Raw genomic sequence first — 15803 nt, forward strand, 5'->3', positions numbered from 1 at the left:
GTGAAGTGTCCAGTTTCAGACTAGATTTAGGTTATGTAGTTCATGTAAGTTATCAAAAACATTTAGATGGGCTTCCAATCGGATAAAAAATATTTCCTCGGTTTTGTCGTGAATTCGTCTTACTTTAGTAATGCGTTGTCCCTGGTTGAGGGTAGGGTGCTGGTCTTACAAGTCAGTAACCGTATGGTCGAGCTCCGACCTGGAAGGCCGAAAGTGTCAATAGGATCATGGTACTAGCCATGCAACGATTCTGTTCTCTAAGAATCGGCTGCGAAGTCTGTTGAAACATAACTTAAAATTCCACGAAGGGAATGTAATGCCAAGACTTTGCTTATGGCGTTCCGTTTCATAATTTTTCGTGAAAAAATATAGAAAAACCCAAAAAGACTGTCCCAGAAAGTATGGACGCACTTTGATTTCGCTGTGAATAATTCACAAGTGTTAGATATTCGAATTATATTTGATATACTGATAATATTAGACTACAACAACAGAATATTATTCTCAACATTTGCTACTTAGCCATTGTAGACTAGCTGGCGCACCTTCTTGCGAACGTTCCTCATTAAATTCCGTACAGACTTCTTGGCGACAAGTTTTGACACTTTTTTCCAATCTTTTTCGAATTGTTGAATGGTTTCGGCTGCCGAGACATGTTTCCTACTGCTTATGATAGACATGTGATATCGGTATCACTGTACACGATGAAATCACATGTCTGTCACTCTGAATCACGGTGGTATCATGCGAGCATCATGATACAACGGTGATTCCCGTACTACGGTCATTTATCGTTGTACTGTTCAAAATCACATCACTGTTTACTGCTACCAGCGCCTTTGCCGAGCGATGGTGAACTCATGAAACAATATTTACTTCTTCTGAGTATCAAATAATAAACAACCTTTGTTTTATTTTGAGAAAAAAATCTTGGTAAAATGCCAACAAGCAGTATAAAACTTATACCTATACTTTGTAGCATATTTTCAAAAAGCAGTCAAACCAAGAAATGTTCATAAGTTTGGTGAAGTTTTGAAATACAAATAAGGAAATTTATTTATTAGTATTTGTACAGAAAATCAGCACTATTGAGTAATTGTTTTCTATTCAATAACAAGTAAATTTATTGTTAAAATGGATTTAAAAACATTACCACAATCTGTACGGCCAGTAAGCCGAAACTTGTTTCGTTCGAGACGTCAGTTTAGACGTTACACTCCTTTGTGTAATAAAAAAGTGTCTTGCAAATAGCATTAACTTTACGTCTGCTCAGCGGATTATGTTGATCCGGGGGTTTGCGTCAGCATAATCTGCTGACGCACTAATGACTGCAGAGATGGCATTTCACCAGAGTGATACACGCTAGAGTCAGATTTTTGCCACACCGAGGATGCAAAAAACGAAGCACCGCACAAAGAGGAAAGCGCACTTCTTCTTAATGTCGAATAGACAGCATTTGAGTGTGTGCTTGTGGTTAAAGCAGCTGGCGCGAGTGAAACACATTCTCTTCGCACGAATCGCTCACACGCGCTCTCGTCTAAATACACCTAAGTGACCACTGGCGCGTGATGGTGAGCGAACACTTCTGTGAACTTCAATTAATAGAGAGTAGATCTGGCCTTGCTATGAAAAATTTGCAAGGAAAACCGAAAATTTTACGATAAATTGTTTTATTTTGCTGATTTTGCGAAATTCTACGAAAACCATACAGCAGAGTGCTCACCGGCGTGTACACCTCTGTGAAAGTATCTGCATCCACCTCAGAGAATTTATTAGCTAATGCTCTAGCACTTTGGTGCGATTCAGTGGAAGAGGTAAAAGGAAATAAACAAACGCACTCATGATGCGTGCACACTTTACACAACAGTGGTGTATATATGTGAAAGAGAAGAGCTCTCGTTGAAGTTGTCAGTGCGAGGGGAGAAATCTTGCTTGCTCTTCGTCACATAGAGGAGATAGACATCTCTGCTGATGAGTCGAAGACGAAACGTAAACTTAAGAAAATGGTTATGTGCACCTAGCATAAATTTGGGGGTAAAAGCAAGCTTTTTTCCCCTTCAAATTACCACAATCTGTACGGCCAGTAAGCCGAAACTTGTTTCGTTCGAGACGTCAGTTTAGACGTTACACTCCTTTGTGTAATAAAAAAGTGTCTTGCAAACAGCATTAACTTTACGTCTGCTCAGCGGATTATGTTGATCCGGGGGTTTGCGTCAGCATAATCTGCTGCCGCACTGATGAGTCGGAGACGAAACGTAAACTTAAGATAATGATTCGTATTTTGAATGTGCATATGATAATTCCATTCATCATATTGGTCCTCTATATACACTTATGAAAACTCTAAATCTGCCAATTATTTTGACTTGTATCATTAGGTTGAATGCCGTTGGATGGAAAGAAAATTTGTTTTTAAATTGTTTAGAAAGAGTCTTATTTTGGGTATGAATAGAGAACAGCGAATCGTATCTTTCAGTGTGAGTAAATTTAAGCAGAACACGTACCAAGTTACATATTCAATTTAAGAAATACTTGTAGTAGTTTTCAGTGTTACTTCATAAATATAGCATAACAACTACATATAATCTCCTAAAATTCCTAATAAAACCATTATGAGATTATATTCCAGTCTAGTAGACCATTTTTCATAACATTTATAAGCAAAATGAAGCATCAAACCTATGTCAAATCTGTTTCGGAATGATTTAAAATTCAAAAGCGTTTTAAAATCAGCTATATGATAAACACAATCCGTTTTATGGAAATTTCGTAATGGATAAATTATTACGTTGATAGAATTTTTCTGGAATATGTGTGTGCCATGACGTTTTTGATGGTTACATACTTATAATATCTTCGATTTATTTACTATTTTAAGACTCAATGTTAAAAGTTTATGCGCTCTTATTTTTATCGTTAATATGCGGGTGAAAAAGGAATTATGACTGAACACCTTGAAATTTATGCGGATTTGGCAAAAGTCGGCATGATTTACAAACAAAATTAAGTGATTCTTCACTTTTTTGGTTGAAATCAGGGTCTTTGCATGAAAAATAGTGCTCGTGTTCCGAAAATAAGTTCTAAAAGAATTTCATATTTCCTCCATTTTATATTTATATTTCCCTAATAGTACTGTTCTTGTACCGTTTAATTCTACTATGTCATCAAACGGTACAACAACAGTACTATTAGTGAAAATATTGTCCTAACAGCTCAAACATAAATTTAGCGATATTTATATTTGTTTTATATTTTTATCAGTGAATGTTACGGCAGAACATCAAAATTACAAACAATTAAGGAAAAATTCCTGTATCTCAGAACAAATGTGTCAAAAATGTAGCTTTAAACCACTCACACACAAGTAGTTTAATAGCTAAGAGAAACATTGATTATACACGGAAAGACCGAAATCAGCATTTTGGCGAAAAAATTAGTTGATTTTCTGATTTTAGTTAGTTATTTTTCGAGACAACTAAGAAAATATTACTTTTACTAATTTAGATTTTTTAATTCTCATTCCCTTAATAATAATGAAATATTTGTTGAGATGGCTATTTTTTTTTGGTTGAATTCACCAATTAAACGTCCTGGCATTTCTTAGCTAAGGCACATTGCCTTTCCATTCAACTAATATATTAGTTGAATTTTGAGAAATGAAACGTTGTTTTCAACCAACATAAATGGTTGAATTGGCTTCTGCAATTTGCAGCTATATGGCGCACTGTCACCGAAAAAACGTTAACACCGTAATAACTACTATCCACTAGATGGCACACTGCTACCGAAAAAAATTTCTGTCGCGGTTGTCTTTTCTATATTGGCAGGAATGAATACGATGTTGTATTGGAGAAAAAGACATAAATGAAACATAAACTTATTTTTGAAATTTTTTCTTCTTAATCGCTGTTTTCTTCATTTGACTGTTCCACGTAAAAACATTATTATGCACAATCGCTTTCAAATGCGCACAAATTCTGAATAAATGCATATTTCACTAAGAGTTTACGTCATTTTTACCTTTCGGTTTATAAATTTATACATGGATATATCGTAACACATGCGAAAAACATCAAAACAATTTACAAACAGTTTCAACAAGACTGTTCTTTGAAATCACATGTCTGTCAGCGGTATAAGATGTGCCTTCGTTAATGCCCAAAATTCCTCAATTGGTCGAAGTTGTGGGCAATTTGGTGGATTCATGTCTTTTGGGGCGAAAGTGCCATTTTTGGTAGTATACCATTCTACCGTTGATTTCGAGTAGTAGGCAAGAAGCAAGATCTGGCCAGAAGACAACAGGATCCTTGTGGCTTCGAATCATGGGTAGAAGTCGTTTTTGTAAGCATTGATGTTCATTGAAGCAGTGGTGATGAAGTGTTTCGAAATCTTACCGCAGCTACAAATTGCTTGCCAGACCATAGCTTTCTAACCAAATTTTTCGACTTCAATCGATGTCTCGCAATGGTTTAACACTTGCCCTTCTCGCACCGTATAATATAGTGGTCCCGGCAAGGATTTGTAATCGAGTTTCACGTCGGTTTCGTCGTCCATGATTATGCAGTTCAAATTTCCAGCAAGAATCGTATTGTACAGCTTTCTAACCCTCGGTCTTATCGATGCTTCTTGTTTCGGACTACGTTTTGGTTGTTTCTGCTTCTTATAGGTTCGAAGATTCAAACGTTCTTTAGCAGGACCTTTTTTCGACTCGTTTTCGGTTTATCCTCAAAGGTGTTATCCTCACCGAACTTCCTGATTGCATTTCGCACGGCTTTTTCACTTACTCCTTCCATTTTTGCTATCTTTCTCAGTGACAGTCCGTGTTCTGTGCACCATTTGTACACAATTTTTCGACGTTATTCTGCTGAAAGTCCACGCATTTCGGAACAAACTAACGAAAACGAATAAACAACTGCACAAGTGGTTAGAGAAGAGTGTAAATAACAGGACGTAGCCATAAAAATTGACAGATTCTGAACCATTGCGAAATGGCAGCGGTTTTTTGTTGCGTCCATACTTTCTGGGACAGTCTCTATCTATTATGATCTAAACTGATCTTGAGAAAAAAATCACCATTTGCTGTTCACTAACAGTTCGGCTGAAAAGTTCGTATCGTTTAATAGAAACACACATTTTTTTGCCAAAATTCGTTTTTATTATTCAACATTATTGCCATCAGAGGCGATACAGCGATTATAGCGATCTTCCAACTTTTCGATACCATTTTTGTAGTACGATTTGTCCTTTGCCTCAAAATAGGCCTCAGTTTCAGCGATTACCTCTTCATTGCTTCTATATTTTTTACCGGCGAGCATTCTCTTGAGGTCTGAGAACAGGAAAAAGTCACTGGGGGCCAAATCTGGAGAATACGGTGGATGAGGGAGCAATTCGAAGCCCAATTTGTTCAATTTCAGCATGGTTTTCATCGACTTGTGACACGGTGCATTGTCTTGATGAAACAAAACTTTTTTCTTCTTCAAATGAGGCCGTTTTTTTTAAATTTCGTCCTTCAAACGCTCTAATAACGCTATATAATAGTCACTGTTGATGATTTTTCCCTTTTCAAGGTAGTCGATGAAAATTATACCATGCGAATCCCAAAATACAGACGCCATAACCTTACCGGCCGATTGTTGAGTCTTTCCACGCTTTGGGTTCGGTTCATCGCGTGCAGTCCACTCAGCTGACTGTCGATTGGACTCCGGAGTGAAGTGATGGAGCCATGTTTCGTCCATTGTTATATATCGACGAAAAAAATTGGTTTTATTTCGATATAACAGCTCCAAACACTGCTCAGAATCATCAATTCGTTGTTGTTTTTGATCGATTGTGAGCTCACGCGGCACCCATTTTGCACAAAGCTTTCTCATATCCAAATATTCGTTAATAATATGTCCAACACGTTCCTTTTATATCTTTAGGGTGTCAGCTATCTCGATCAACTTCACTTTACGGTCATTGGAAATCATTCTGTGGATTTTTTTCACGTTTTCATCGGTAACAGCCTCTTTTGGACGTCCACTGCGTTCATCGTCTCCGGTGCTCATATGACCAGTACGAAATTTTGCAAACCACTTACGAATTGTTGCTTCGCCCAGTGCAGAGTCTGGATAACACTCATCAAGCCATTTTTTGGTATCGGCGGCACTTTTTTTCATCAAAAAGTACTGTTTTATCAACACACGAAGTTCCTTTTTTTCCATTTTTTTTTCACAATAACAAAAGTAGCTTCACTCAAAATGCAATATCTCACAAACTAATAATCAGACAGCTGTCAAATTTATACACGTATCTTTTGAAGGTTGGTACTAACTGAAAATGGTATGGATTTAATTCTAGTGGCGCCCTCTCATAGAAACAATACGAACTTTTCAGCCGATCTGTTATTTTACTATCTGAAAGCATAGCATTTGAAACATGAAATTAATACTCATATCTGCAATCTTTTCATATTTTTAGACATAATGCCTGAATTTATGGTGCAAAGATGACCACACACTAAGATTTAATTACTTTGTTCGGTCATAATTTTGACGAGAATTTTCGCTAAACAATAGAAATAACAGATATTTCGGTACATGAGTTTTATTTTACAATAATTATGCAATTTTTTTACCGGACGATCAGTTTTTTGTAAATTTTTATTACAGAATTCTGTAAATGGATATACAATACATACGGTGAATCTGTATAGTCGCCGAGTACGGTAAAAACCATACTGTCCGTATGGTAAATTTATCTTCCAATAACCGAACTTCTGTGAAAACTGATTGTCTTGAAACTAACTGTCAAACAGTTATTAAAATTTTCAGTAAGTTTTAACCAAACGAAAAAAAAGTTGAATGGATTCGGATACAGGTGCTAAAATTAGAGCAACTCAAAGCTTTTTGTTTACTTCTAGGCAGAAAATAATTTTGTATCACTTGTCCACTTGCTGCCGAAACAAATCATTCGAGGGTAATTTCTGGTGGACTCGACGGATTGTGCAGTGTTATGGAAGGCTCTCCTAATTCCGGTCAACCAGGACATTTGACACTATTTAATTTTTTCGTGGAATAAAACCATAGCCACAACCGGTTGGAATTTTGTTCATTCGTTTCGGTGAGAAAAAATATTTGAATCCGAAAAACCTAATCGTAAGTTGAAAATTTTGTGTTGTTTTTTGAACTTTAACCAAAATAAAACAAACACGACAACAAAATTACCAAGTAATCCGTTAGATCCATTTGGTTTTCAGTTTACGGTAGTTGTTTGACAGTTCAGCAATTACCGAACGATCGGTAATCAATTAAATTACCAGCTGTTGAAAATTCGGTAAAATATTACCGGATTGTGCGAAATTCTCTAAGTGTGTATTGTAGCAGTAATACGCCTAAAGTTATAACCATCCATCTAAGGTGCGTTACATTCGGATTTCTTCGAAGTAACTCCAAACAGATCATGATTCGAGAACTTTCAATCATGGTGTATTATCATAACATGAAAGTATAATCTATTCCCCAATACATGACTGATTTATGGAACCGGAATTCTGCCCGTGCCGTTATCTGTTTATTTTAATGTAACAATTTAATCGCTGTCGACTCTGGCCCTTCAAATTGCTGACAGAATTTATTTATTTTGTGAAAATTGATCTTGGAATAGTGAATGCTCCGGTGCTTTATGACATCGAAATAAAGCATGAACTAGTTTTCACCTAGTTTCATTTAACTTTTACTACTATTCCGTCCCATGATGTAGTGCCACCATAGTTTTCCTACCCAACAAGTCACAACAAGCAAACGCCAGCCCAGTCTAATTGGGTACATTTTATGGCATCATTGCCCTCTGACTTGCTAATTTTGAGTGGGTAGCATCTTCACGGCAATGGTCAGCTAGTTTTTATGAGCCCTACCGAATTTGCATAACCAGACTGCATGAAAAGCCACCAAAATGCCTCGCTCGCGGTGGAAGTGGTTCTGCTTCGGTGGAACGACCACTGCGCGGATGGCAAAAAACCGAGGGAACGAGGGTCGGTTCACTGTGCCTTTTTTTTCGTTCACTGTACAGTTATCTTCAGTCTCACTTGGCTCGTACTCCGTTTTTTTTTTATGTTGCCACATCTCACACACAACACATCGGTATCACATTAGAAGCAAACTGATCGGTGAGAAGCATGAAACATAATGCCGATATGAAATGCAGCCCTTTTTTTCAACGACCTTATGCATGCCTGCAGTTATGATGCAGAAGAAAAAAAAGTAAACTAAAGATTGCAACAGGTTCACACCGATTCGTCTGAAGAAATGAGTCCAGAGACAGGCGGAGTTCTACCCGCGCCTCACACACGAGGCTACTCCCTCAAAACGAAAAAAAGTTACCCTGCATTTCACATTAATGACGTTAATGGTTGATGTTTTTTGCTCTTTCCATGTTCATATTTTGCCATACTACTCTGAGATAAATAATGTAAAGTGTTGTTGAACTTGAGGGCCATCGGCAGCAGCCTGTCGTAAGAACCGTGGGAGTATTTGAAGGCGCCCTCGAGAATGGCAGCACGGTGAAGACTGCAAGTGTTGACTTCAATGTCACTGATTACAATCGAAATTGTCCCCTATCAAGATGCAGTGAGGCTCACTCGTTACGATTAGCTGACGATGAGCTGTGATGATTAAGACTGATGAAAAACAACACCTTGAATAACTCGTGGTGTCGCGTTTTTTTTGCTGTTGTTGTTGTCTGTGACGGAGCCAGCGAACCGTTAATTCTATACGGATTTATGGCACTGAGGAGGATAAATTAAGCCGTAATCGGCTCGGAATCACGATAAGGCGGTACAGCAAAAGAATTTTCTCTCGGAAACTAGCACTAATTGTTTTATTATTTTTCTTTCCTTTTATTGATTGCCGCTACAGGAAGGTGACGTGCCATGCGAACGAAGCGTGTTCCAAGTGTCATCCGTCTCAGCATCATAAATCGTTCAATCATTGTCCACAAACGACTCGGGCAAGTGAATGGGCCAGTTTCCAAATCGCTTCACTGTTTGGACTGGATCGAACAATCACCGCTATTGAACGCGGATCTCATGGCGGACGCCTTCACGTGCTTAACGTCAATCTGCCAAGCGACGGGAATCGGATTGCGGGCCGCTCAATTAGTTGAACCATTTGAAGGTGATTCGTTTGTAATTAGCACCGGTTTCTGTTTCTAATTAAGCGAATTGGGAATGCTTTCACATCTGCGTTTTTTACTCTGGCCGGCGAGTATGGCACCGAACAGATCGGATTAATCAAGTGCCAAATTACGTAGCTTAGATGCAGGTACACAACACTTGGCCAGCAATTTGACGGCATTCAAGAAACTCTCTCAATCCGGTGAGTAATAAACGGATTAAAAGTGACGTTCGAACAGGAGAAATTAGCCCTTCAATGTTCCAAGATCGCAAGTTTGAAGTACCCGGATGGATACTAACTTTCTCGTTGATGATGTTGCTGGTGCTGAAAGATGAACGTGGTTATTACTACCCGATAATTTCAAATAAAGTGGAATAGAAGGTGTTTTTTGTGTTGTACTGTGTAAAAAGATACAAACAGCAACAATTTTATACACCACTGTACACAAGTTTGATTAATAGTTAAAGATGGTCGGGAATTCGAACCCGAGACTCGACTCGAATCCGAAGCTGAAAGGCTCGGGTTCAGAAAAAGAAAACTTTCCGGGTTCGAGTCAAGTGCTGGTAAAAATTAATTTAATAATTTAATTTTGCAACGGGTATGCGTCAGGATCGGGTTTAAGAATTTGCATGCAGAGACTCATTATGCTACTGAAAATAATAATAGGTGTATGAGTTACGAATTCCTTTATTCTCTGAGCAAAGTCAAGAGTTCGAGTAGGTGTGATTCGTACGACGGTCTACTGATGGAATATACTTTGGTTGTGCAATTCTGGAAATAAGTAAAAAGTCGTTAGTCTACTTATACTCATATTCGCTTCTTCTGTATAGCAAGCTTGTTTTGCACGGATGAAGAGACAGTGAGATTTTAGACTGATTTTTTTGAATGGACGCACAGTGGTTCGAATCAATAAAAACGTGGACATAAATCAGTAGCTGCCAAACCGTTCTTTTAATGCATATAGTTGCTTTGAAGAATTTTTTTACAAATATATACCGCGTAATTTGATTCTATCCCTAATTGCTCATGGCCTACTTTGACAAAAAATATAACCATAACTTTTTTTAGGAAGAGATAGAAATTTTTTTTCTTCGACAAACTTTTAGAACTATTGAAAATAATTTACTTTGTCAAATATACCAAAAGTGTAGGTCGCACCGTTTCGGATATACAAAGCGTTTTTGTGGCAACCCCCTTAAAAACAATTTTTTATTCATAACTTGTTTCAAGTTATTTTTTTATGCATACTTTGTTTGGAATAATTGAAGAAAATAAAAAAATCCATATTTTTGTTGAAGGTAGTGCATAGGTTTGTTGTTTCCTGGCAAAGTTATACAACATTTTACCTTTTTTTGCCTATGACAAAACCTTACACCGAAGCGAAATATGCAACTTTATGCAGCTGATTTTTACAAAATTTATAGGATAAGATATGCCCAATACTACAAAAAAAAATTCTAAGTGGAACTCGATGGAACTTTTTTTTAGGCCATTCCAAAGTTAGTTTCAGTTATTGAATTATGACATACCCCTTAAAACTAGTTTTCTTATCATAACTTGTTTCAAGTTATTTTTTTTTACATATTTTGTTTGGAATAATTGTAGAAAATATAAAATCCCATAATTTTGTAGAAGGTACCTATGCATTCTTTTCTGAAAAAGTTATACATCATTTTACCTATTTTTACCTAAGAAACCTTGTAGCGAAGCGAAATATGCAACTTAATGCAGCAAACTTTTACAATACTTTTAGGAAATTATATTCCTAATCCAATTTATTTTATAATAAGATTATCCTGAGTACTATTCGTGTGACTCATTTTCACTATGGCCGTGCTGAAACCATGCATGATTAAGAAACGGAGGGTGTCACGCGTCTGCTATTTCTGTAACTCACTTTTGCAGTGAGCGTAGAGATGGGCAATTCGTTCCTGAGCTATTCCAGTGAATCGAATCTTTAAAAAGAGCTGACAGCTCACAGCTCTTTTTAAAAGAACCGCAGCTCACCAGTTCACCGCACTGGTAAGCAGGGATGCCAGGTTCACAGATTGATCTGTGTTCCATTATGTGTGATTATCAACCTTTTGCACAGATTTAAAAAATGGCACAGATTTTCACAGATTTCTGAAAATGGTCACAGATTTACACAGATTCTGAAATCGATCACAGATTTTTGAAATTGACACAGTTTAGCACCAAAAATTACAGAGCTGTAGGAAATAGTGAGACCTTGTTTTTGCTTACCAAAATGATTCCGATCAGCTATTATGGAAACGAGGAAACGTGCACAGATTTTGCACATACAGGTTTTTGGCTTGATCACATATTTTTAAAAAAATGACCTCGCATCCCTGCTGGTAAGGTGGAAACAAGCTACAAGCTGAACGGATTTTCGGCTCTTGAAGAGCGAGTTATAAATGAGAAGAAATGTGTGCATGAGCTTTTGTTCGTTTTTCCAAATGTGTATTTATCCTTCTTTAACAGATTGAATGACCCGTTGTCAATAAGAAATCTTACCTCTCACTCAGTAGGCTAAGGTACATTCAGGGATGCCACTTTTGCAGATATTCTCAAATGTGACATCATAATAATTCGCAAGCAAGTTAGTTCGCATAGCATTGTTCTTTGTGCATCAATGATTTCATCATGAAAGGAAAACGGCGCTCAAAACAAACCTTCAGTTCAATTTAAAAGAGCTGATCAGCTGATACATTGAATAGATTATCTTTAGTGAACTGATCGGTTCGGAGCTGCTCACTGGTATGAGCTGCTTCGCACATCTCTAAGTGAACGTCGCACGATCAATATATCATCTCAAAAAACGTGTTGCTTCGCGATAACTCAATTTATTTACACGTTTAAAAATGAAATCTCTTCGTAAAGGTTTGTACTTTTGCAATACTTTTTAATATTTTGTTTGGAAAACATTTTTCCTTTTATTTTATATGTGTTGAACTTTTGATAATTTTTCGAATTTTCAATATTTAAAACCCACTTTGAAAAAGCCTAAAAAAATGCATCGAGTTCGACTTAGATTTTTTATAATATTGTTAATTGTCCAAAAGTAAACAAAATAAAAATCCCAACAATTTGCTTAAGTTGCGCATGCAAGCATAGGCATGTTTATGCGTGTTTACGCGCACTTTGTAGTAGATACTTAGGTAATAGAAGTAGATTCTACGTAGATAAATCCAAAAAAAATGTTTTTAAAATAAAGTGAATATATCTCAAAAAAAATTTTTTTACGCTATTTATATCTTCAGCAAAAATACTTCAAATGTTTAAATGTTTTTTTCTTCAAAATGAGATAGAAAAAAAAATTTTTTTTTTGTGAAAAAAAAATATTTTTATTCGAAATTGGTGCTACCCCCTTAACAAAAATTAAGGTGCCACTTTCAAAAGAAGCGTAATATAATCTTGTAAAACTTCTTCGAAGACACGTCAGCTCTTAAAAATCAGTGAAAGTCAGTACAGACTTTTGACCGTCTTTTTCCAGTTTTGGACCACTGTGGGACGATTCAATTCAAAGATCAAATGGCTGTGAGTTCTGGTTCCAGAGATATGATGGTATAAGTGACGTAACCGACAAAATGCGTTGCTTTTTTACTGCGCAAATTTCTCGGAGATAGCTTAATTTTCAACAAGCTTAGACTCATTTGAAATCTACTATTGGACCATTGATCAAGTTCAAAGATCAACTGACAGGGACTTCTGGTTCCGGAGGTATAAGTGACGTAACCAACAAAACACGTTGTTTTCTACCGCTCTAATATATATATATATATATATATATATATATATATATATATATATATATATATATATATATATATATATATATATATATATATATATATATATATATATATATATATATATATATATATATATATATATATATATATATATATATATATATATATATATATATATATATATATATATATATATATATATATAAGGGTGCGAATATTTTGGGATCCCCTCTCATTTCGTAAGGCAATAGTGCTCAAAAGTTTGAGCACTTCGAAAAAAGCCCTCATGCAAAATTTGAACTAAATCGGACATGGGTAATGGGTGCTGCCCGACGGTAGAGGTATGCAAAATTTTCGATCTTGAAAAATCACCATAGGGGGGAGTAGATGAAATTTCCGAAATCAAATTTTTTTTTGATGCCAAACGTTTTAAAATTGTATGAAACCTCGAGATTTAGTGTCATCTAAAAAAAAAATTGTTTGAAGAAATTTCTGGGAATTTTGATATTTTGTCCCAGAAAGTCGATTTAAAAAACAAAGTCGAGATGCAATTCTAAGATTTTCGGCATCGAAAAATTTTTTCGATTTCGGAAATTTCATGTACTCCTATGGTAATTTTTCAAGATCGAAAATTTTCAAAACTTAACCGCCGGGCAGCATCCATTACCCATGAGCTTGAGCTTGAGCGACCACCCCTGGTTGCTACTCCGTTACTGATCGGGATTAGCTGAAATTGTACAGGGAGTTTCCAAATGATCCGACGTGGGACTGGTAAATCATCCTCCAATGTATATTTTCTGGTAATCCCAGAATTCATTGATCAGTACTGGCGCCGGCCAGACCCGAACGTAGATCGTCTAAGGAATGGGAAGGGATGTTAGTCCAACACTTGTTATTACTAGAGGCCGTATATACTACTGCGCACTCCACAAGTGTCACGGGAGAAGGATATTTGTTAGTAAAAATTTCAGCATTGGTCTCAATATGTTCCGGTTACTCACTAAACTCACTGAAGTCTCGGAAAGTCTTGATTCACAGCTGGAAACTGAAGAAAAATTGGCAATACTATTGCGTAAAGAATAAAAACTTCCCTATTTTTCATAAATGAAATTACGTGATACAAAATAAACGAGTGAATAGGGTTTAGACAAAATAGTTGATTCATTGCATTGACATATTCTAAACAGTTGTTATAAAATCATTTCAAATCACCCAATAAAAATCAACAGATTTCACGCGCGTCTTGATTCTTTATTATTTCCGCATTATTATTTTTATTATTTATTGAAATTATTAATTGGTTATATTGGTTTATCTGGGCAGCCGGCTACCGAGAAAAAAATTAATTTATTGTTTGAAATATTAATATCAAGTGTTTTTTTTTTACTTTGTATTCAATATACGGATATATGTGATCTCTGTTATTAACCTTGTAATATCAACGGATTTGTGCAACAGTTGATTTTCATCATTCAATTTATAATATTGAAAGACAGTCAATAACATGGAAATTGATAGGTTGAATGAAGAGACAATTCAGTAAAATAAAGTAATCAGAAGTGAAACATTGAAAATATCCGATAACTGAAAGGAAAAAGAAACTCCTGCAATTGTCGCCTTTTACGACATGGAAGCAGGAACCCAGTGGATCTATTCTTGGTTCATTTTTTCCGCCGGATTCCACTCGGCATCTAGGCTGGTACTGACCGGAGAGAGCTAATAGGTACTATCAATCTCCTAGTGGACCCCAGCCCCTATCCGCCGGGCAGCACTCATTACCAATGTCCGATTTAGTTCAAATTTTGCATGAAGACTTTTTTGAGGTGTTTAAACTTTTAAGCACTAGCGCTTTACGAAATTAAAGGTGATCCCAAAATATTGGCAACCTCATTTAGAGCGGTAAAAATCAACGTGTTTTTTATTTGATATTTTTTCTAAGCCCCAGAAAGTCGATTTTCTCAAAAAAATTTTTTTTCGAGATGACACTAAATCTCGACGTTTCTGAGACTTTTGGCATCACCATTTTTTTTCGATTTCGGAACATAACACGATCATTTTGTGGCTTTCATGCTCGTAAGTAACATTATAATTGTGATCGTCCACTTGAGGATATTGTGAAGCATAGTTTTAATTTTCCGTAGACGTGTTTACGATCTTGAAAAAAGTAATATTTTATTTGTAATACTTCAAAAAGCTTAGGTGCAAACTAATCGCCACCGGCCAATTTCAGCTTCCAAACGCTCTATTAACGCTATATAATATTAACTGTTAATGGTATTTCCTTTCTCTATATAGTCGATAAATATTGCACCAAACACATCCCAAAATAGCGAGGCCATAACATTTCCAGCCGATTTTTGTGCTTACGGGCGCATTGGACGAGGTTCACCAGTTGCTATCCACTCAGACGGCGTTCGTTTCGGAGTGAAGTAACGAATCCATGTTTCATCCATTGTCACATGTGGACGCAAAAATTCCGATTTGTTACGTTGAACAGAGCTTTCTCATAGTCAAATGCTCAAGCAATATTAAACCAACATGTTCTTTTGGTATCTTTACAATGTCAGCTAACTCACGCAACTTTACTGTTCGATTCAAAACGGATTTTTGTGGATTTTTTTTATGTTTTCTGATGTTACCGCCTCACTGCGTTCTGTACAATCGTTGTCTCTACGACCACGTTTGAAGTCAGCAAACCAACGTTTTATTGTTGTTTCTGATGGAGCGGAGTCTCCATAACATTTTTCAAGCCATTGTTCGCTTGAACGGCATTTTTTTCATCAAGAAGCAGTGTAAAATTAAAACACGAAATTGTTTTTGATCCACTATTCTGAAAATAAAAATGTAGCGTAACGCTTAGAACAATAACTCACAAATTAATGAATGAAACATCATG

The 15803-nt window shown here is 36.3% G+C and overlaps 1 protein-coding gene across 6 annotated transcripts in view; it reads left to right on the plus strand.

The window, feature by feature from the left end:
- The window catches only part of LOC131430659 (uncharacterized), a 367753-nt gene that overhangs the window by 26587 nt on the left and 325363 nt on the right, over nucleotides 1–15803 (plus strand). The window lies entirely within an intron of this gene.

The sequence above is a fragment of the Malaya genurostris genome, chromosome 2 (assembly GCF_030247185.1).
Source record: "Malaya genurostris strain Urasoe2022 chromosome 2, Malgen_1.1, whole genome shotgun sequence".
Lineage (NCBI taxonomy): Eukaryota > Metazoa > Arthropoda > Insecta > Diptera > Culicidae > Malaya > Malaya genurostris.